This window comes from Anopheles arabiensis, chromosome 2, assembly GCF_016920715.1.
Source record: "Anopheles arabiensis isolate DONGOLA chromosome 2, AaraD3, whole genome shotgun sequence".
Classification (NCBI taxonomy): domain Eukaryota; kingdom Metazoa; phylum Arthropoda; class Insecta; order Diptera; family Culicidae; genus Anopheles; species Anopheles arabiensis.
In genome coordinates this window covers 74,044,041-74,068,898 of record NC_053517.1, presented here as the reverse complement: position 1 = coordinate 74,068,898, position 24,858 = coordinate 74,044,041, and the positions used below count along the sequence as shown (strand labels likewise).

The following is a 24,858-nucleotide window of genomic DNA, read 5'->3' as shown; positions in this document are numbered from 1 at the left end:
AACCTTCCGGTAATGTTTATGATTTTATGCTCCCAACAACAATGGACCGATTCACGGGTGTAATTCGTTCGACCGCGGGTCCCGTTCAATATAGCCGCGAGGGCGTTGGCGGCTTGTTGAATGCTGTTAAAATTCCACCAAGATTACTTGGGGCCCAGGCTAATTTCTTCATTAGGAGATCCTTTGAAACAAATCGACTGGGCAACGTCGGTCTGTCCAAGCTAGTTTCTTTTTTTCTTCCTTTCTCTCATCTTTGCCCTCTTCAGTTTAATCATCCCAAGCCTCAACCCCGCTGTCCTTCAACAAGCCACCACGCGCCTGGCATCATCCCCGACATGGCCGACTTATGATATGAAAGGAAAGCATTATTTTTATTGCGATTTTCAGCGATAATATTTCTTCGTTTACGACGGCAGATGCTCTGATCTCGCACCACCATTCATGATCCTCCCCCCGAGGGGAAGTAGATTCACGCGCGTGTAGCCGATGAGTTCGACCGCGGGGCTACAACATAAACACCGCAGCATCGATCGTACGGTTCCGCTATGTACGGCAAAGGCACGGCACAGCACTGTGTGCGAGTGTGGGGTGTGCAGCCCTTGAAGGGAGTTTAATTAAATTTTTACTACACTCCACGCACAAATGGCGATGGTTCTTTGTGGGACGAGTTTTCCGAAGCGCGATATCTTCGACTCTCCATCGAGCGCTGGCCTAGAAAGGGAAGAAAAAATGTAAGATTACGAGTTTCTTTCTCTCTTTTTTTAAGAACATCGACCTCATCTTTGCTGCTTGCAATGAAGTACAGCGAAACCTTCAATTGGCGTTGTTTGTATGTTTTTCTTTTTTGCCAACACCTTTGAGCGAGTTTTGATGTTAGAAGTGGCTCCAATGAAAGCTCCAACGGATGTTAAGAAAATTGCATTAAAGTGTATTTTTATTCTACACTTTTAATTTCCCTTCTTAGGCAACATTGTAAACAGCTAGTACAGTTCGTTAGATTACTAATTCTTCATCTTACTCCGTTTTAAAAGGTTAACCTTCTCCTGGATTGGATCAACATTTTTTAAACAAAAAACAAAACCATTCTTATCGATGACTTCCACCGTGTTTCATGCCTCACTTCTACTATTGATTAATAGCTCCATCGACCATAACCGTCTGACGATACCATAATCGTAACCCTAACGCCTCGTTGCCAAATAAAAAAAAAGGTCAAGTTGCACCCTGGTCAAGTGATTACTAGCGCTCTCTCGGCAGTTCTTGCATCCACAGCACGTCCATACCGTGCTGTAACACATAGTGAAGAAAAATATGTTCATAATTTATCAAAATTTATATGATGATTGAAATGACGGTCGGGAAATGCCCAGGATCGACCTTATCTTGCAGAAACAAGGTTCAAAACTAATCCATCCCTTCGTAAAAAAAACAGAGAGAAAAACAAGGTTACCGGAATGATCCGGAAGATTGTTGTTCCTATACTTTTTCTGCCTTCAGTTTCACTTCTGTTTGATGGGTTCAAAATTGTATTACAGCACGCCCTGATGGCTTCGTGTACTAGTTGTGCTCCCGACAGTAAACATCAAACGCAATGCGATTGTATTACAACGTTTCTACTTTCTCTGTCTCGTTTTAGGTGAGTTCGTGTTCGCGAAACGGCAGGTGGCGGCACAAATCTACTGGATGAATTAAATTTCCTCCTAACACGGGCCCACGATCAAACCAGATTGTGTGTGGATTAAATTACAAACAGCCTGGCGCAGGTATCTACTTCCGAGCACAATCGGGCCAATCCTCCTTCCCTGCAACCACTAGGTTTGGTAGTACAAAAGAGCTACGATAGTTTTCTACATTATAATTTAATTCGTTCTACGAGCAGACGAGCGCACCTTTGCGTCTACGCCCTTTCCGAAAGGCTTAAACCATCGGGGCTGAAGATGGATTTAATGACAATCGTCCCGAGCGGGATACTGTGCTCTGCCAGCCGCTTCATGGCCCTACCCCGGACCAACAGCTGACGGTGGAAGATTAATTGGAGCGTAAAGAGCATAAACACCAACCAACCTTCCACTTTTCAAATATCCCTCCGAGCGCTCCGAGCGAGTTCGTTCCGGGGTGCTTCCTTCGCATCATGTCTCCCGGGGGGCTTTGCTGTTCGGATTGAGCAATAAATTTTCCACCAGTAAGGTTGGAAAAATGATGACATCACAATGGTGATTGTCACCGGTTGGAGAATCGGGCGTAGCGAGTACTTAAAGGCGAGTTCCACACTTCCTTAACGACCAGCTCACTCCAAGATAGAGAGAGAGAGGGAGGTCCTCCCAAGATACGGAACGCCGTCCGACATGACCATAAAGAAACTGTTGATGGCTTCGCGGTCTAGTTTAAAATGCAATCAATATTGTTCAACTTCTTCCCTTTTCCTCTCGTGAACCATCTGTACGAGCGTTGAGGGATAGGCAGCGTTGAGTAATTTTCATCCCAGCACGTGATGGGAGTGTAATTTCTAGTTTACGAGCTATTTTACAACAGCAATGTAAAAATCCCGCTCGTGACATTTGATTTAAAAAGTATTACATTATGCTATCGCATTATGTCAGACAAATACACTCACACACACACTCGAACACAGATACACATTGTAGCGGAAATCGCTTTGGCCCGCGTTTATTGGTGTCCAGTGACCTCATCAGAATGGTTTGAACTCAGCCGAACATCCCAAAGGTTCACTGCGCACAGCAACTGCTCGTCAGACACGGCCCGAAACGTCCCACACGGGAGGACGTTAATAAGGCAAGCATCTGGATTTCATAACTGCCGCGGTTTTCCATTCACCACGCAATCGTCTAGTTGCAAAAGTATCCAATTTTAGATTGGTGGGATCACTAAAACCAGCAGCAAAAAAAACACACACTGACGCTCCAACCCGAAGGGATCGAAAGATTCGGGCTGACCTACATATGTCGGAAAACATATGGATCAACTGCATCTTCTGGGCGGAAGCAGCCGTTTTAAGCTGTCGGATGCGGTTGTCTTACATTTGGATTGATCTTCCTTCGGGAGTTGCAGATAAAAGTTGGCAAAGGAGGTCATTCGTTTGGGTTTGGTTTAAGTAATACAACCTGTTGATAGAAAACTTTGTGAGTGTAAACTCACACTGCTGTTTAAATGTAGTGTTAAGTACATTCCAAACAAAAAGAAACAACATCCAAGCAAGGTTTTAATTTAGATTGCATCGGAAATACTATTTACGTGTTACTGCATTCAGGGTTTTTTTTACTACAGCTGTGATCACATTACAAACCGTGAAACCGATGCTCTCCACCAACGAAGCATTGGGAGTAGAAGCGTACTAATGCATAGCAACACGCCTTTATACCTGCGAGTGAAAACAAATCACACGCACACATCGCACACGTCTTCGACGATCGATCGTACCGGTGCGATGGAAAATGAGCGTCGATTAAATTTAGAACATCAACCAAAATGTTCCGCACCCGCCACAAAACCGAGGACGGTCCGGATTCGGGCGTGGGCAAACTGGCTTGACCAAAGCGGTACACGCAAAACGCGAGAGCGCCACAACAACACAGCCGACTGGGAGGTTTGTTAGACGCGCAACGTTTGCCAGTGCATTGATTTATTTTCGAATGCAAAGATTAATGCGCCCGAGCTACGGTTGCTGGGCCGCCGCATTGGCCACGGTTGCTTTCGATGTCGTCTTCACATCGCAGCGTTGCCATTACCCGATGGTGCTACATTCCGGGTGGCATTTGGGTGTGAGTTGTCGGGTGCATCTGCCACGGATTGCTGATTGCTGCCGGGGCGCCGTCACTGCCGAGCGTTGCTAAACGAAAGCTGCTACTGCTGATGCTGCTACTGCTTGCAACTGGGTATGAAGTGAACGATATTTTTAGACTGCAGTTGCGATCGCAATGCATCTCGCCGCCCGGCGCATTGCACAGAGCATGTTAGGGGTTTGTGCGTGCGCGAAGTGCAATGTACGCTTAAGGAGTTGTCGCTTCTTTGTGCGGAAAATTGATTCAACTGGACTCACAAGCTAAATGGGACGGGAAAATGATGCTGAGATACGGTGGCAGTAGGCAGAAGTCACAGAACTCGGCTGGCTTTAGTAAGGAAGTGCACGCAGTTGCAGCTCGCTGCAAGTGATTATACTTTCGCAACAGTTAATTTAATTAATCTAAATGGAGTGACGACAGTCTGGTAGGAGTCGAACGTGTTGCATCGCTACTTGGACGAGTGTTGACCTTTTAAAGACAAGCTATATTTCCGTAGACTATGGCACGTCTGATGAGAATGTATGACATCAATCTAATGAAGTTTCACTGTTAAGTTTAAAAGTACAAAAGATTATTGCACGGCAACCGCCTGTCCGTTCATCTTTCAAGCATCTTCAACAAAACTTTATTTGACGAATCCTGAATGTAACACTCCTTTCGCAAACAGTTTGCGGACGTGTCCGGGTTTGCTTAAAATCTAGCACAACACTTGATAACTTCCACGTGCTAGCTGCCTATCCGTCTCACCCGGTCGTGGCGTGTAAATGAAATTATCTTTCCAATGAACCTTCTCAAGCATCCTTCAGCACGAAGTGCCTACCGGAGCAGCGAAGTCCTTGGCACGCTATACGCCCCAGAGAGCAGTACGAGCCTCGGGAATAACAACATCAATGTTTGTGCTCTCGCTCGAACGTATCCACATGTGAGACGTGTCCTGTGCATTAGCGATGATGGGTTTTTATGAGCCGTAGAATTGATTGAATGTGTGGCGCCTGTTGTCTTAGCGAAGCCACACTCATCCGTCTCAACGTTACTGTTCGATGACTCACAGCTGGAAATAACTGACACCGACTGTCCCTGGCGCCCCATAAACAGTGGCCCACTTTCGAGCAGGAGAGTCGGACCGATAAGCAATAGGCAACAGACAGGATGCCTCAAGTTACTCTCTAGCTAGTCAAACTTTATCACTGCGGCAGCATTTTCCCCCTTTTTCTAGGAAGGAACTATTGCGCTCTGCTATGCAACGAAGTCATCATCAGGGATCCAAACAACAGTGGGTCGCTTTGGAATTTCCTATTCTCTAATATTCCCCAGCCAAAGGGAATGCCACATCAATGTAATTGAATCCGCTTTCGGTGATGTATGAGATCATCAGAAATAGAGCCATCGTCAGAAAGGGAACCTTACCGACCGATGAGATGTCGCGCGCGTGCCCGCTCCCGGAACAAACGACAAATGGAGCCACATAAATCATTCCACACTCGTCGCCGGCCGAGCCAGGGGCGCTCTCGCGACCGTAGGGCGTTGCACATGAAATTTTAATTAGGGCAACATTATTTATGGTAGTTCTGCTCGCACCAAACACGATGCAACGCGCGATGCGATGCCTTAAATGAATGCAATTGATAGTGGCATTTCGGTTTCGGTCACCCGCATGTATGCACCGCTGGCCACAAAATTAACTCGGAGCGCGGCAACAACTCCGGGCGCTTTTTCTGCTAGTCCCACAAAGGCTGTCTGGCTGTTCGGTCTGATAAAGCTATTAAAATCGTGGAAAGTTAACGTAGCACGACCTGGCTTTTGGTGATGATTAACGCCCGCCTTCTCGAGGCCCACCAGGCCACGGGTTGACCTTTTTGGGAAGCATGGAATGTATTTTGGGGTGGCGTGTTAATTTGGGAAAATGTTGCGCTACTGTTCGCGCACTGATGAGCTCTCACACTTGGATGCTAATTTGCCCGCAACAACTAGACTGTCGTTTAAAGCGGCTCACAAGCCCTAAAGAAGACAATGATTTAAACCGGGGTCCACCGTCTCCGTGTGTGTGGTCTGGTAAGGTTTGCTCATCGATGAGACGCGAGCAACAATGCTAGAGCAAATCATTTCCCTTCATTGAACAGTCACAATCTAACGGCATGAAAATCTTGAATCGCAGAAGATTCTAACTCACACACACACACACACACGCGCACGCTCGCGTCTTACCGAACGCAATGAAATTCTTGCGCCATGACGAACACACGCAGCTATTTTTACATAAATTACACTCGTTCGCCTAACTTCCTCAGGCGACGGCATTATCATCGACCTTCAAACCGGCACTAACCGGTGGCCACGGCACGAGATGATTTCGGCTAATCTGTGCTAGCCCGTTCAGGGCACGCACCGCCATCGGATGAACGGATGCGTCAAAAATATAGTTCATACAGTTGCCTGGTTTGTTGTTTTTTTGCGCTTCGCATTTGTCGTATTCTTACTTCTTGCCTTCCAAACTGTCTCGTAAACAATGGTAAATCCAAGCAACCTCCGGTGACTTCCGAAGTGTAAACCCCTTCAGACCACGGGTACCTCCCTTCACGGGGGTCTTGATTTCTAAACCAGAGTTTGTTCAACGAACAGACAACGTTATCACCCGATCGTTAGTGTGCGCGTTGAAGCGTTCATCGTGTTGGAAGTTTGTACAGTTTTTAAGCAGCATTCTAAAACCTGCTGCCGAAACTAATTGCTTTTTTGCGTGTGGTATTGCCCTATACGTTAGCATTTTATGGCGGTTCTTCAGTTTATGTCTCTGTTTTAAAACTCCTTTCAATTAGTCCGCGCTGCTTGATTGTTTCTTTTTCTCAATTAATTTAATCAGTTAATTGTGTGGACTTTCCTTCACCGCGGATTCAACTTTATTATATGAAAGTAGACTGCATTCCAAGCTATTTTACACTGGTTTTCATATCATTCGTCAAGGCATATTTTAGACAAAGTGAAGTTTTTTTACTTTGTCAAACCTTTTTACCGGGAAACTTCACTATTTGCTCAGGACTCGCTAGAACGCCGGGTAATCAAATTTATACCCTTCAAATGCCAATATTTCTTTTATTTTTCAATCTACCATAATCCACACGAAGAAACAAGACCCGAACTGATCAAATTTGTGTTCATCTTCAGCACATTTTCCAATAATCAAAGACCGTCCCCATATGGACACACACACACATACGCCCTGCTGTGCTGTGTAGGTGGCTGTGGAGAGAATGCCTAACATATAAACGTCGGAATGTAGCCCTAAAACATACTCCCAGACGCTGTCATTCGCCCTTGGGCAGGGCGCTTTTTTATTACATCGATGAAGCAGATCGCTTCGCTTTGCAGTCCGATTGCGTCCACTTGTTTCACACCAAGTGCCAAGTGCGAGGGAACGCACCCGAAACCGGAGGGACATTAGGGAACCCAAAACCCTTTTTTATTAGCTTCAAATAACCATCCTTCTGCAGTATCCCTTGCGCCCTCCACAAAAAAGGACATTTCTACCATGGTTCGTACATACACAGGGATAGAGAGAGAGATACCAAGAAAAAGACAGAGAGAAATCAAAGGTTTGAAATGTTTGGCTTGATAAATGAAACCCAATCGGGGCACACTTTTTGCTACGTCCCACACGAGACAGTCGAAGAATTTCAATCCTGGACAGAGTGCCGCTGGTCAGGGAAAGGGATTGGAAATACCATGCTCCCCCGTTTTTCGATGAGACCTCCTGTAATATGTGCTGTGCAAAAACGCAAACGAGTGTTTGCCGAGTTGTGATGAAAACACGCAGCACAAATACCATCCAACCTTGGTCCGTGAACTTCTCCTGGTGAGGCCTTTTCAGTGGGTTTGTTTGTTCGTACCAGGAACTCGGAACTCAGGCTCCCTGGGCTACGTTTTATTTTTCATTACGCAAACATCTCACGGGATCGCTTGCCCGAGAACCCTGCACAAGCGAGAGGCCTCCATACGGCCGTTCCATCTCCCAGTGCCTTTTGCAGCACAATCGCTTCCCGTGTTAATCAGCAAAGATTAATCTAGCAGATTAACCTGACAAATAGGATTAAGCAAAGCCTGACTCACTGTTGTACTGTTGCTGTACCCGCCGAAGGCTCATTTCTCGAGCACAGCGGCGAGAAATAGATGAACGTGTCAGCTGTTGCGATACCGTATTTTGTTAGCAACGCGCTGATGTGTTTTCCTACCCTTGCTAGGACTACCTACCGGTGTAAAGTTTTTTATAACGCACCTATCTGCCTATACATCATCTCTCGTGCACGTCACGTTTCAATTGTGTAGTTACGGAAAACCATTCCACATCTCTATCCACGCACGCAGATACATGGTGGATGGGTCAAAAATTATTACCCCTGCATTATACAGAAAACTATCATCCACGTTTTATGGGTGCATTTAATGCATTTCTGATCGATTGGTCCCACCGGACAGCTCGCACAGTACCATAGACGACTAACCTAACCACCATTTATGAGATTGGCTCATGAAATACCACCCAGCGTTTTGTTGATAAGAAAGATGGCGTAAAGCGTTTTGTTTTTCACTTCGTTTGGTTATGTTTATCACCCCCAACATGCGTCAGGGGGAAATTGTTTATGTGTTTATGTTCATAATTCAATTCATTCCGAATAGTTTTTTTTTTTGGGCTCAAATTCTCTCGGGTGGGACGTGCAGAGATTATGCATTCGATCAGATAAAACCATGGATTTGAGGTGGTGCCTGAAATGGCAGACGTGTTAGTGGTGGTGATTGGTGAATATTAAACACTCTCCATGTGCTAACGTGCATCATAAATAATTCCACCTACCTAGCTCAGTGTAGGTAAAAAATACAAAACAACTGAAAAGTAAACCATCATCGCGATAATGCAAAATCAGATTCCAAGGGCCGCATCACGTCCCCGGCGTTAGTGCATAGACATTTTGTAATGATCACTTTAAGTGGCGTCCAAATTGATTTGTTCGACGTGTCATGCGCATTCCAAATTTCGGTTGCCTATCGTCATGATTCCAATCGAAGCGTAAAAACCTGATAATTCCGATGTAATGCTAATTGAATGTTAATTAACTTTTTATCATCAGAATTCGTCGAGGTTGTGCAATGATATCACTATTTTAATGGCTAATCAAATTGCGCTTCAAACTGCTTTGTATGTGTGTGTTTTCAATGATTTAATGCAATTTACTTGTGTTTGTGTCGAATAGATGTACGCACAAATAAAAGAGTTCATTTACATTAACAGCATTTCCCCGGAGACTCGAATACTGTTCCTACATTAATTCATAATGCTACTTTGTTGTGCAGCACGATCCAACGGGCCTAACCCTGAAGCAAACATGAAAACACATTCCATAGGGCACGATTTCGATGTTCCACCTTGAAACGGGGCAAAACAAACATTACAAAACTCGCCCTGTATGTGTGTGTATGTCGGTCTGTGTGCTTGGGCCGTGCAGTCGCGGTCTTCTCTCCAGCAGCACAAAGAGCACGTCCAGCAGGCACACCAACACAGCGATTGAGAATGAGCCGTACCGTCGAATGAGGTCCATCCTTCATGCTTCTAGCAGCAGCCCTCTAACAGCCATCCAATCCGTTCGATGCCGTTCGAGAGCATAAATTTCGTTCCTTTCGGTCTGCACCCCCTACAGCTGCCCCCGTTTGCCCACCGACGCTGGCAGTCTTATCGGAGTGTACAGGCACCAGTTGACAACCGTGGCCGTTTGCCCCTTCTCTCTCGCTTGCCGTTAGACCAGAGACAATCGAATGTACACATGAAATAATTAATCCTCCCTTTTTCTGATGCCGACACCAGTAATTCATATTGCGCTCTCGAGCCGCATATCTTCGGGGCACGATCTCCGCGTTACCGTGAACTCTTCGGGGGCCGTTTTTCATTTTCGAGTGGCTCTCTCGTGAAACATGGCCAATGTTTCGATCGGCCACAGTGTAAGCTCTGTTTTGTGTTATATTTGCTTTTTTTTGGTTTTAAGGTCTGCGATCTTGTTTTATCCACATCATATTTTCCTCACCCGCGTGCTCTGGCGTCTGGTTGGGCAGGGTACATTTGGACTATGAAATCGAACAAGCGGACAGTGCAGATAAAGACTATCCAATCAACCGTGCAAAGCTTGATGATGTATTTGTTCAGTTCTGTCTAGTGAAGGGTTGCATGAAGCACGGCATGTCCTGCTACATTGGTATGTGGAAAAGAATGAATGATAGTAATTGGTCTGAGTAAAAGCGGAGCGCAAAAAGCATTATAAAGTGTGTTGAATCATTGCGGCGATACCTTTCTGGTACAGCGATTGTAGATGATAATGTTGTAAAATTGAATTTTCAAAAAAATGATGGTTTTCGTTCAAATATCTATTTGATATTACACTATTTTGCAAGTCTGTGATCATTCTACTACTTTTATTTTGAATAGATGATTTTCGTGCTTAAATAAACTGTTGGAACAGTAGGTAAAACTACATACTTAATTATTTTGTTACATTTTGGTTTCGGTAAAGCTTTCTAGCTATATTGCCTGCAAAGATAACACTTTTTAAAGACTCTCATAAATTTATATCCTCATGTTGATCACTTTATTCCTCTTTGATTCATCAAGAGCAATGTATTTCGTTATCTATTCCTGTTTTGAGTGGATGTTGGATGAAAAAAGCCGCACCGAATTTGTTTGTGCATAGCTTTGAATAGCTACCTTGTTTGGTTTATTTTCTTGTTTATTTATTTTTTATTTTATTTTCCTTTCCGAATCGTGCGTACATTAAAGAATAAATTTAATGATACTATTTATAACCAAAGGTCTTCCCCGATCTTTTCCATATACTCACCTACGCATATTCATAAATTTTAAATTTTATGACGCTAGAACATCTTTCAATCGTCTTTCTACGTTTTACAACCGGTCACTAGAAAGCCGTGGAGACCCATATACGCCTACAACTTTGACGACTAATTTCACCTTCGGTCAACGAAGTCAACCCCTTTCGAAGAAATGAATCACAAACCGGCTTTCCGACAAAACTGGACGTTTTTCCAGACACTGTCGAAATGATTGCGACAGAAGAGGGGGAAAAACTCCTTCGATCAGCAGGGAAAGAAAGAAAACAAACCAGAATGAGTTCATCGAGGCGATCGATTGCGCTTGCCAGACATCCCGCAATGAGTAAGCATCGAGATATGAGCCCGTCTCCCGTCCGAACGGCCTGCAAGCGGCAACGGCTGCGTACATGTGGATAGGTGCGTGTCGGCGATACTCTATCGCCCCACGAAATGCATTACAGATGCAAGAGACGACGAAGCCGTTGAGAGATGCTCCGAGCTGCATCGCTTCGTAGGAAATGCGTTTGCGTTCGACATCAATCATTCTTTATTATTATCCACCCAGACGGCCGCAGACGTTCCGCCCCGGTGTGGCATATATCCAGCTCATGCATGCGGCCGATCTAGTGGCTGGAAGAAGAATATTATGCCAGACAAAGGATCGTTCATGCGAAGGAAATAAAAAGTGTACAAATGCCTTTCTCAGGCGTTGCGGTTTGGTAAAGGTTTTGCTCTGTTTGCTTCCCTAGTGACAGTGCATGGTCGGGAGAGTCGAACAGTATCATCGTGTCCGGCGTCTTCGTGGGCGTCAAAATGGAACCAAAGCCGAAGATGACCACCCGTAATGATGATCAGCGTTGGGATTGATGGGTAACAGGTAACCTCAAACCCTGAACCTGAAACCCCGGACGGTAGACAGTGGCCAAGGGTTCACAAAGCTCTATTTACACGAGAATCGTAATTATATGCTAAACGTAAAGCCTCGACTCAAGGGGAAGTAAAACGAAACTCTTGCAAAAGAGACATAGAGAAGATAGCTGGCACGAAGAGGATCTTCAACCGTGGTCAGTGCTATTACGCTCGTCTGTGGTGGAATTCGCGCCTCAAACTCTAGGTAGCGGTAGGCGTTTCCAACCCAATGTTGCTGTTGGCAGCTAAACCTGAACTTTGAATGTGCAAGTGGAGGCCAGATCGTGACGATCGCGGTTGAAGCGCCTAATGAAGCAATGAAGTGTTTATTATTCATAATTCCCAAACGAGATCCGGATGATGGTTTACGGAAACGATGAAGCAAAGGTTAAGGGACTCTCATGTAATGCTTAACCATTGGTGAGATCGTCTACAGCGCATTGAGCATTGTGTGAAGGCTTAACTTGATCCCATATCAGCGGTGTGGTTGCTGAAAATCGCATTATATAACAATAACTTTTACTAGAGATTATACATTATTTATCAGCTGTTTTGGGGAGCTTTCCGTAAGACGCCACTGATCTGCGTGATAGGAGGTCTCTTGGATGACCAGAAACTCCCAACCCCGTCGGATATCCGTTCCACCGGGTGGTCCAGCAGGCGCCCTACAACACAACACACAGCGTTACATGTGTTCCGGGTGTGGCCATAAATCATTCTCGTTAAATTACGGTAATCTGTTATTATGTAGACCCGACCCACCCAAGTTTTCACAAGGGTGGTGCAGCATCTACGAACAATAGACGGTGGGCTAATTTTGAGGTCGGCTCGGCTTGGTTACGTTCCCTTGTCTGCCCTACTGTAGCGATTCGATGATCCTCAATCAACGTTTGATTTCAGTGCAGGTGCAGCACGTCGTAGGGAGTCTCTAGTTCATTACTACCCTTGTATCCGTCACCTTACCATATAGTTTTGGAATAAATTTCATGTAACATCACCTTCCTCTAGCTAACATGCTTATTGTGTCTGGTGTAATAGATCGGCTTTAGTGGTTGATATTCCCTGGTAGATCAATCATGTGGCTCAAAACCAGGCTGAAATTACAATCGTCACGCAACATGTAGACTTGCTGGAGGCAAGCTCATTCGCACAATTTCAACGCTTCGACTATGTCAACGGTGCGGATTAATCTATGCCTGTTCCGGGATTCATGATACCACTGGTGACAGCGTTTTGTTCTATTATGCTTCGCGTGCTGCCATGCAAGATTAATACGCGCTCACGCTCTCGCCTCAATTGGTTTGTTGTGACTCGTCACCATCAGCATAATGTGTCAACATGAAGCATGATGATGGTGTCCCGCGAGTGCCGGCACGCAGCACAGCGGCGAACATCGTCCTTTGGGTGCGGTGTTTCTTGTCGGTATTTGCATACCCACAATGGATCGCTGGAACGTGCCGTACCATACGGATGATTGAAATTAATTGTACATATTGTACCGATGCACATTCTTCTGTAGACTTCGTAGAAGTCCGCAGCAAACAACCCGATTGCCCATCGGACCATACGACCATAAAATATGATGAACTTTTATCAAACATTCAAATCATTCCCTCCGTATTGTTTGCTCTTTTTTAAAGAAACTACTCTAGTCTTTCTACCATAAATAAATCAAAACAATCTCTTAAGGTATATTTCATCACACTTACAGCGTTCCTCTTTTTTTAATGCACTCACAAACGGTGGTATCAGCTGGTACGCACTGAATAAACATAATCTTATCAAAACTTTCCATCACAAAATATTAAATTTCGCCCTGGCACTGTTCGCACCAGCAGAAGAATAGCACATTGCCAAGTATTTACCTCTTTCAAGCGCTCGGAGACGATCGTTTCCATCCAATTTTTCCGCACATCCCGCTTCCACCACAGACCGCGTTGGAATAACTTTCCACTTTGCCACTCGCGGCAAAGCGGACGTGCCGTTTGTGGAAAACTTTAAACTCAATTCATAAACTTACTCCTTTCACCGCCTGCAAACAACTAGAAGCCACTCTCTTCCTTACTGGTGGCCACTTGATCTAATCACACTTTATGATGGATTCTCGGTGGCCCCGCCGTATCGTCACAGACCCCGTTTCATTCGCCAGAAAGAAAACAAAGCAAAGCAAAGCCCGCTTTTGGATGTAAATCACGCAAAAAAGGGACAATATGGCTGGAAAATATGGTTGCTTGCTAGCAGAACTTGGACCGGTGTAGCGTTGATTGCTCGCAGTTGTGGGCAGCATGTTACGCTTTTCCCACCATTCCCTCTGTCCAATGTGCGACCATTAAAACAATCATTCTTCTACCAAAACAAAATCTATCGCCTACCGCTCGGACACGCATTTGCGTGTGCTTAAGTGGCATAATAACAGTTTTACAAATTAAACGATTTATACCACTCATCATGTACTATTACTACTGCACGCGTCCGTCTATCCATTTGGCGTTCCACACAGTGCAGCGGTTCACGAACACGAGTGGATTTGTGAAGTGGGCACTCTATTACTCAATTACGAGCTGTGGGAAAATCAATACAGAAGCACGCTCCAAGCTCTAGGCTTTGTAGAATCTAAGTGGCAGTTTTACCATTATAAACAGCAGCTAATGAGATGTACAGCACGTTGAAAGATTGTAACAATTACACAATCTAAGAGTATCAATTTATTAAGGTAAGCGCATAATGTCTCGGTTGCCTTCACATTTTCGAATTACGTACCACGACAAGACTCGACGTAATTCCGTAATAAATTACGACTTCCTAGAATGTGACAATCTCGCTGATCGTGCCTTTGCTCTGTTGTCTTGCCACGGCACCGTTGACATTCTCAAACTCCAGCTCCATCACAGGCTCATCGTCGTCGCTCGCCGTGTTTAAAGATGCGTACTCATAGCAGCCGGTATGCAGCCCGCGATGGCAGCTAAAAGAGGAACCGTCACTTGAATTAATTGCACGCAGTGTATGTGTCGCTGCATGTTCTAGCGCTCGTTGACAAATAGTGTCTACTGTGGGAGACACATCCCCCTCTAACCACCCACCATGCATTGCACACTACCGACACTAGGGGATTCAACAAATAACGCTCCAAAACGATTCAAATGCGGCTCTTCCGATTACCTTACGCTTGCCGAAAACTTCAACGACACGAACCGCCGGCACTTAGTGGTGCTTACTTGTCAGCCACCGCGCACTCCCAGAAAACGCTGGGAAGACACTGCCACATATCCAGTGTCAAATCGGATGCACCGGGAGCGGCCCCCATCGGATGACGAGCGGAACATACGGGCAGCGGCTACCTTTTAGCGCTCATGTCACGCTCTGTCGCCGAGCCCGGTAGCTTTGAATTTGCATTCGCTGCATAATGATGTAGCGACGGGCCGATTCTTGGCGCTGCTCAACCGTCAGCGAGGCCTAAACTATCGTCACAGAACTTTACCCAAGTTGTTCTTTTGGTTTTGTTTTGATGGTTTATGCCGTGCCGTTGGTGAAGATGGCATCAATGACAGTCTGTCGTAGAAGTTCACCCCGGGCTCTGGCGCTAGATACGAGCTGCCCGAAGGACATACACGCTCTCGATGGCGTCAAGCACGCGTCAAGGCTCGGCGGATGAGTCATCGCAGTGTGGAGGAGGTGGAGTGAAACGCGAGCATTTACGTGAACAACCGCGTGTGTGTGGAAGCAAACGCATCAACATAAACAATCTTTGTGGGCGCCCGTTGCTCTCGGTGGCGTGCAAGCCGCCGCCGAGACTTCCAACCCACAATAACACCTCGTAGCCGGGATAACGATGTAACATTTACACCGACCGGCGAGAAATTGCAGCTGACGACGATCGGGACGACGGTGTATGCTGACGATCATCGCCTTTGCCATAAGCCTAGGCTGCTGCTGGCCCTCAGCTGCTTCCGTTTCGGGAATGCAAATGTGCTCTCTTTGTGTCCGCAAACACAAATAGCTGCTCTTATTTCACGATGCGCGCCGCACGCATATCCTCTCACTTCGAGCTTCGAGCCATAAAAATCCCAACCGTCGTTAGAAACCTGGGCGGGGGAATTGGGTACAGCACCGAGGAAAAAAGGGGTGCATTGTGGCAAGGTGGGCGGTGTTGTTTACGAATATTAACAAAACCAACTAAACCAACCCCCAACCGACCTATCAACCAAGTCGATCGGCTGCTGCTGCTGCTGCAGTTGCATCTTGCATTTGTTTGAGGGTTTTTTATGTTTGTCGCTCCCTCTCCTCGCCAAGCTGTTCTCACATATATTTATGTGGGTTCGGTGCATGCAGCAGCACCTTCTGTCAATATGGGCTCGTGCCGGATCCGTATGGTGATGGGCATGATATAAGTGAACAAAAAAAACACACACACATAAGCAAAACAAAGATTTCCATCATAAAAGAAAACATTAGACAATCTCGGTGAATGAGGGACGCCATCTCGCCATCGGCAGCCAAGAGGGAGTTGTTTTTTCAGTATTGTTTTCTCAAGAAATATGACCGCGCAACAAAGAAAGGCTTTCCCTCGAGCGTACATAGACCCCAAACTCTATGAAATCGCAACCAGCGTGAGAAGCGTGAAGGTTTTTTTTTCGGAATCTTCAAGAATCGACGAAAGAATTCAATTTAACATTAAAATTCTCTTGCACATCATCATAGTCCCACCAAACACCACGATAATGAGAAATGCACATGCATTTAAATGACGCTCATTTAATCACGCCCCGCTAGGCCGAGCGGCGATTTATAATGACATGGCTGTCAACATACTCATTTTTTTCTTGGAATGTACTTTTTTCTTGCATTCTTCTCGTTTGCTCTCAATTTGGCATCTCGTTTGTCGATATGCTTCCACGAAATTCCATCACACTCAGCACCATGATTAACTGCACGATGCAGATGGGGCGGGAAGCAAAGAAACACATTAAAAATCCTTTTCAGACCATTTATCTTCACGATTAATAATTTCCCTAATGGGGAGGAATGGAAGCAGGGAGCACAAATGGTGCTCGCAATGGAGTGAATTGGTGAGATGAAATGTGTCGCAAGCAAATTACACTCCCGAATTGTAAGACGCTTCCGAAAGCCATTTCCATGCCAAATGCAAGACGCACGTGCTATCCAGCAGTTTTACTTTTAGATTTGCAGCGAGTGAAGGAAGGGTGTTGGACACGTTACTAGCAAAACTGCCTGCGAAGAAATGGACGCCTGCCATTTGACGGAGTGAGTGGGGAGAAAGCATCTCGCTTCATGCTTCAAATAAGCATACAAACAAATAGACAAACAAACCAATCGATCCGTGAGAGCGCGGTAAACGAGGGACGACTGTCTGGTGGCAATAAAACAAGAAGAAAGCTCCATAAATCTTCTCCATTGTGTGCACCTCCAACAACTGGCACATATTTTACCCGCCATGCGCCCCAGGACACGCTGCCAAACTCTCCTGCCCGACAAGACACGGCCTTACTCCCGCGCGTGTAAGATGGCAACAGTCACTCACCAAGCAGCCGGCGCTTGAATCTTGCATGAATGGAGTTTGTTCACGCGATGTCTTACCGTAAAGACGCTGCTGCTATCGGCAAGACATTGTCAAGCGGAAGTCGTTGATGATGGTTTTTTTCTTTTTTGCTTTCATTTCGTTTTGTACCGTTGAAAGAGAGCACACAAATTGTTTCCACACGTTCATCCAGTGTCCTAACGCGCGGAGCACAGTAGCGGAAAAGCAATGCAAAGGCAGGGAGTGGAAGTCCCATCCAGTATTATCCTTCCGATAGCTTACGAAACGGACACAATGCATAACCGTGATCTAAAGGCAATACGTCAAAGATTTCAATCTTCCCGCGCGATCATCATCATTCAGCCAGACCCAATGTTCAATTGATTGATCGGGCGTGGATGAAAGAAATTGGCGAAGGCAGAGTCGAACTAAATGATTGTTTGTTTTGTATGTGCGTGTGTGTGTTTTTTTTGTGTGTTCCACAACTGCCCAGCGGAAGGGCGAAATCGATTCCACAGCATAATCCGGCACCGGGGATGAACCAGGGCCAGGGGTGGCTTATCGCGTTTCGGTTGTCGGTAATTTTAGCACCGTTGGTGACAGATTGAACGTCGCACAGACCCCTCCCACCACCCTACCAACGCATCTGACCAGGGAGGGCTTTGCAACTGAAGTTGCCTGGCAGATTGAAATGTTGATTGTGTCGAAAGGGACCACACAAATGTATATGTTTGGAGGCGTTATGGTGAATGTTGTTTGGAATTCGACGCATCGATTCGATTTTAGGGAAATCGGGGGATGTGTTTGTTAGAAGTGATTCATTGTTCTTTACACGCATTGTACGCTGTAGTTTTATATTCCATTCAATATTTTATGGTGATGAAAAATGTAACTGCACATTTATTTTATTCATCGATAACACGTTGTATTGTTGATCCACTGCTGAAGAAATACTTTTGTATTGAGTGAAATATTTGCTTGAGAATAATTTTGTTTGATTTTTTTTTGCATTTTTATAAATTGTTAAGTTATATTAAGGAAATTTAATAGAGTTGTTTAAAATTATTCTAATGTTAAAAAATTTAATCTAGAAATGTATAGTTTCTGTGGAAGCATCTCTGTATTGGAATCTTGGCTGTTCATCGAAATATAATAGTTTTCTCTCATATGTTCAATTTTACTCTATAGTAAACTATACTAATTCAATACCGGTCTCGTGGTACTTTCGTCAGCCTGTATGACTTAATTACATGCCCCGAATGGGTTCAAGTCCCGAATGGACCGTTCTCATATTCGTAGGACTAACTATCCTGCTATGGTAATAAATAAAACACTGAAAGCCGAGTCCACTAGTGGTTATAGGAAGGCCTTGACCGGCAACGGTTGTTGAGCCCAAAGAAGAAAATACATTGAATTTCATCAATTATGGATCAGGTGATCCTTTAACAGTCATGAGTAGATCGTTCAATGAGGTTTACACACTGTACGACTTTAACATATCGGAACAATCTTTCAAAGGCAGGTTGCTCAGTAGGCGACTTCAAACATAATATAATCCTGTATATTCCAGTTTCTGCTCTTCGCGATGTATCATTTATATATAAGGACCAAGATTCACCAAGACGTTTATGTCAAGTGGATAAATGAATAAATAAAATAAATAAAATACATCTCTAAAGCCTTGTAGAGCGCCAAAACGTCATTTTATTTTTGTAGATTATTTATTTGATTTGGTGAGGAAATAATTTAAATAAATTTAAAGAGCATAATTTTAATTTTTTAAAAGAACATCGCACAAACGTTCCAAACGCTCCACTTGCCTCAGCATAAAACTCAGCATAAAATTGGAATTTATCATTAGTTCATTAGTTCATTACATTTCACAATGTACAATGTAAATATCATCAGTATTTTGTGACACATAACCTTCACGAGCGATATTTCTCTGTACTGTAACTCTGTAAGTTTTGTTACTATATTTACATCACATTTTTGTGAAAAATAATTCTTACCAAGCTGATGGAATAAGTTGCTTCTGCTAATCGGATCATGGAGTAAAACAAAAACCAGTCGTACAGAATTTGACTTGTTTTTTTTTTTCTACACAACCCTTGCGAAACGTTTCCCTGGCCAAGGGGAGGTTTTCGCTTAGACCTCCTGCCGTGATTTGACTTTGAACGTAGATTGTTTGCGTGCGTTGAACACACATCTGCAAACTTTCCCATGCCAATTGCACGCGTCTCGGTGTGGCGATTCTTTGCGCTACTAGCGCTTTCTTTGCTCTAGATTTTTTTGTTTTTGGTAATATTTTCCACAAACCTTTTACGCTTTTCATTCGTTTACATTCGTTCCCTCGAATTCCCGGTGCCAGTTACGCTTGGTGTTTCTGTTTCAACTCAACCCATGATCTCTACCGTATAATAAAACCAACCATTTCGACTGACTCTTGATTTATTTGTCCTTTGCTGAAATCCAATTGAAGGCGAGTGGCTTCCTAGCGACGTCCGATTTAACCAGCCGCACTCTGAACCGGTTCAATGCAGGAAGCGGTGGCTTCCACTAGTGCCCCAGGTTCTGTCTGCGTTAGGCTAATGGCATTTTGCGCGGCCCAAGTGACGCACACTTAACAGGATGTGTCACCGATGCGGGTTCGTTGAAACAAATGGTGGTTTTGGTGGAGATTTTGCTAAAAATATCCACCCACTTCTCGGCTCCAGCGTGCCGACGACGGTTTCGTAAAGTTTGTGGTTATTGGATTCATCCGAGCCTGGTGCCAAACCCTTTTAGCGACCGGAAGTGGAAGTGAAAGACAACACCGACCCATCGTCATCGATGCTTTTTTCGCACCGGGGGTTGAACGGCGTAGACGATCCGGTACGGGGTGTGATTCGAAACCATCATCCGGTTGTTAGAGGCTTTTTTTAGCTGCTCCATTTGAATAGACAGATTGCTTCTTTAGATTTGTAGCTATATTATATTAATGCATGTCGTGTTAGTGGCTTTAACATCTTTTTTCAATACAATCGAATGTGTAATCTCTTACTACATTATTCATTTCTGTTCTCTCCTTTTCGATTATTTATATTTTTCTTATATTGACGTTAAAATGTTTTTTTTTTTTAATTTCAAATGGAATAAAGTTTCAATTACATCTTCGTTAAAATGGTGGTGTAGAATAATGTGGTATTTGTATCACATTTATAATATTCTCATTTTCTTAATTAAGCTCTAAAATGCATCTTGTTTTAATTGGACCTGAGAATAAAGATAGCTCGTACGATGTCTTTAATCAACGTAATTATTTCGATAAAGGAATTGTTCCTACAATGAAAAAACAACGCAAGGACAATTATAACCGAAATTCTTTCGGACATTCTTTCACGCATTTGTGGTTTGCGTTGGAATTCCAAAATAAATCAAATGATAAATATTTCCCACGCGATGCGTTTTACTTGTTTCTCCTTTCGCGCTTTATGTTATCCCGAAACGGGCATAACGCTCCCACCAGTAAATGGCTTTTTGCACGCCTCAAATCATAATTAATATAAGAAAGTGCGCACTGCAAACGCTACACCACCACCACAGCTTGATTGTAAAGCTACTGTGACAAAGAGGAAAATGCAAACAGCAAACGCAGGAGACACCGCACAATGCTTACAGCCGCAACCAGCTGGATGCTAACAATTTAGGCCCACTCTTGCCCGGGCTGCTCAATTGAATGGAATGCAAGCATCAATTTTCCATACAGCAACTCACCCCCAGCATCGCCTCGAATGGGTGTTACTGCGTGCAGTTGTTCATTTGAAATGTGGCGTAAAAAAAACCTCCAAAGCGCAAAGCCAACTGTAAACTCCTCTTTGAGCGCTTGGTAGATGTGTTGGATGAAGCGAAACAAACTAACGAAAGCGGCGCGCTCGTTGCGGCTCAGTTTAGCGCTTCCTCTGATCCTGCCCCGTGCGACAAACGATCACGATCAACTCTGCGTGTGAAAAACACGTGAATGCAAACCGCAGGCAGAGCACTTTTGCGTTTACAAAGTATACCACAAAGTATGATACCAAGAGAGCAGCAACGCTCACTCGATGGATTATGCTCCACGAGGACTTAGTCAGCGGGCACAAAACATAACCAACGCTCAGGGAAAACGCACACACAGAACAGTGTGTAGTGCATCTTGCAAATAAAAACTTTCCAAGGGCAAGAACAAACCATCTGCCTCCGGGAGCGCACCGAACCAGACCCCGACACCGTATCGTAACAACGCATGTCGTAAGCGGAGCGCACATAAATGCTGCGCTTCTGGTTCGGGAAATTGGAGGGGGGGGAGCAGCCAGTGCCTGGGAGATTTTTATGGATGTATCAACATCACTCCGGATCATCATTATCATCGTTCCGAAACAAACGGCAGTTGTGGGAGCAGAAGCATTCGGGTGGAGCAGAACCGAACATTGGACATAGCTGCAACTGGGATGCTGGGAGTGCAGTTTGGGGTAGCAGCAGCCGCAGCATGCCACATTTATCATTTGGTTCAGCTTGTTCACACCACACACTTTAGAGGGATTTTTTCCCTCCGCCGGTATCAATCAGCGGCGAGGAAAAGTGCGAGGAAAAACAACCATTTGCTTTAAAGCTACAATTGTACCTAGAACTCGGAACATAACTTGTGCGCCGTGGTCTGCTGCACTCAACCATGCACTCTGTCCATGGCGTGTCAATGCTACAAGCATGCTTTTTCAGCAACAAGTTTTAATCATCGAACCCACTTAACTTATTAATGAGGGCGTGTGTATGTTGTTTGGCCTCAGTGCCAGACGCGGCATAGGGCTGTTCGTTTCGTTCGTTCATTCGTTCGTTCCAGAAGTTCGAGCACTTTTGCGATGACAAATTTGTGTTGATATGGGTTTTGTCTTGACAGCGCTACCACTATAAGCATAATTCAATTGAACCAAGCCGATGAGTAAGTGGCAAGCCTTCAAAGAATTACTCTCATATGCGCAAGCGTTTTTAATTAGAAAGCAAAATATTTCCATTCCCAGAATCGGATCGGAAAACATTGTAACCCCAAGCGACTGTCTGTGCTTATTTCTGTCGAAGCTTATCGCGCCTCGAAGAACTCCATTGGCCACATCGCTTTAAATGGCTCACTGACACGATCGTAAATTGCACTCACCATCATCAACGCGGCAATCCGGCAATCGGAAAAGAACTTATTGATGATCCTAGATGGGTCTTTCACAACAGTGAAGCACTGGCCAGATCCCCTGGTCCACTTTGCCGTTACGGTGTGCCGCCGTACACTCTCGTGAATCAGTTGGCCCCAAACGATTGCTTGCCATCAATTATCATCTATCAATTTACGAGCTCATCAATATGCGGTTCATCAGCGTTCGTCGACGTCTTTGGGAGGGGAAAGGAGGAGCCGGAACTACCACGTCTGCCGGATCTACCTTTACCGTCTAAGGGTGCTTCTTACCCTAAGAGAGTATCTCGCCAACGCAGACGTACTCTTGGCCATATACGCACGCATTTCACAGGACGGCACACTTTTCGCACTTTCGTTCATCTTCCGCCGTTGATTATCGACGCTCGTGACTCGCGTTATTATGCGGAGTGTCGAGCAATCGAGCTGGGCAGAACAAAATACACCGATACAGGGTGTGCCCGGTGGACGGTGGTGCCAGACCGGTCGATTCGCGGCCGGGGTCGCATATCGCGCAGTGCAAGAGCAAATCAATTAAAGTGTCCTCAGCTCGCTCGCTCTCTCTCTCTCTCCCTGCATCACTGATGATGCTAACGAGCAGCAGCAGCACCATCTTGCGTACATCGATTGAAGGACGAAGGACGATGCTGTCTAGCGTGGCGACCGCCGCTCTTCAGTCTTGGCCATTCTGATCTTAATGACCATAAATTAAACAACACACTGTGCAGTGGAATCTGTGCTACGATCGAACCGCGCCTGTAATGATGCGGAAGGACCAGTCAATTACAGATTAAACGTCGTCGTTATTATTGCAATGACGATGCACGGGTGGTGCGTTTTAATGCGAAAATTGCTACGATGGTCACAGTATTATTAAGATGTACTTCTTGCAATTAAAGTTATTGCAAATGCAATTAAACGCCCCGATCAAATTTTACTAAATAAATGGATGTTTAGTGATCAATTTTATGTCGGAACCTTAGTTATGACATGCAAATCTTAAAACTTATAATTAACTATCGTGATTGTTCTAATGATCTTGGCACATTCGGGCACATTCATTGCATACTCTTCATACACTCTGCAGTCCTACCGTTTTTATTCGTACAGAATTAAGCTGTTCGTAATAATCAATTACGCGGTTCGCTGATTCCGATTTACTAGAATCAGACAAAGCATACTGACTTATACCACATCGTTGAGTTTGCACTACCACCCAATGTGTTCCATCAAAGAACGGCTGTGTCTCTAGTGGATGCAACAAGAAACCAGTGACCCATTCGGTGGCTTTGCCCCATGTGTTTACAGTGTTTCAATTTGATTATTTTCTTTCGTTTGTCATGGTCGGTTGTTCCCATTTAGAGCGTTTTCGTTTTTGCGCTGCCAACTCTCTTACGTTTTGAGCATCCTTCAATATTCTCCCCACATTAACGCCTCTGCACTAGACTGCGACGACCAGCCCGGTGTGACAAACTGGGGCATAAATAAAGGAAGTAAAATAATTAATGGTATTTCCCATGGCCCCATTCTCGCGGCGGTGGGGCTCCAGCATACAGCAACTTTGCTCAGTTTATTTGTCCTGTACCATTCTGCCCTCCGTAAATCGGCTGAGCGAACACTCGCTTACTTAATTTGCAAATGCATTCCATGCAGGGACCACCGTTTGTGTTTGCTGGCAATTTGCTAATGGCTTTTAATTATTAAAAACCCATCTCGCAACCTACATACAAACGAGGCTGAGCGGTTGGACTGGTGTAAACTGTTACAAAAAATAAAAATAAAGTTTTCCAATTCAAACATTTCTATTACTATCATTTATGCTTCATTTATTGCTACACCAGCAAAATCTGCGTTCTGCTGAGGGTTCACATCTATTAAATCAATAATTTTATGGAATTCTACTGTTAACTTATAAACGTTCAAATCTGTTCATCTCTTGTAACTGACAACTGTACTTTGCAGTAGATGACTACTCCAAGTCACGCAATTTTGTGCTCTGTTGTCAACAAAAGCATAGCTAAGTAGTAACCTCAACAACGTGTTCATTGAATAACGTATTGATGTGCAGTGGATTAAAAAATTAGAGTGCCGCTAATACATATACAACGATCTGCGTAATACAATTACTCACGTATCCATTGTTTTGCGAATTGAACTACGGTTTCGGACGATAGGTGTAATAGATGCGAACAACAAATCGCGCCGTCAAGAGAAAGTGAATGGAAACAAACGCCAAACAATTGTGAAGTTGGTTGTTCTAATATTCCGAATACTGTTATAGGACATGTTCGCGCGTTTACTTGCACTTAGCCGCCACGGTCAACGGTGATGTTCAATAGCATAGTTTCAGTATGTTGCAGTCATGTTGCGCAATGCCATCTGTAGACATCCTGAAATAAGTAGTTCGGCGAGCAAATCGGTGTTTCCTCGGAATTTCATTCAGGTCACTCTCTTACAATTCATGCGTTTACCTGGTCCTGTATAGATTTGACGATCGTGGCGTCGGCGACTCAAGATGGGTTCAGTTTGACTATCTCGAAAGCAGGACG

The 24,858-nt window shown here is 44.6% G+C and overlaps 1 protein-coding gene across 8 annotated transcripts in view; it reads left to right on the top strand.

The window, feature by feature from the left end:
- The window catches only part of LOC120897247, a 104,538-nt gene that overhangs the window by 46,156 nt on the left and 33,524 nt on the right, over positions 1-24,858 (top strand). For 6 of the 8 annotated variants that reach the window (XM_040301964.1, XM_040301961.1, XM_040301962.1 and 3 more), the window contains exon 3: positions 1,637-1,763. The exons of the other annotated variants lie outside the window; for them this stretch is intronic. The gene's annotated coding sequence lies outside the window, so the exon portion shown is untranslated. The remainder of the gene's footprint in view (positions 1-1,636; positions 1,764-24,858) is intronic. 8 annotated transcript variants of the gene reach the window in all.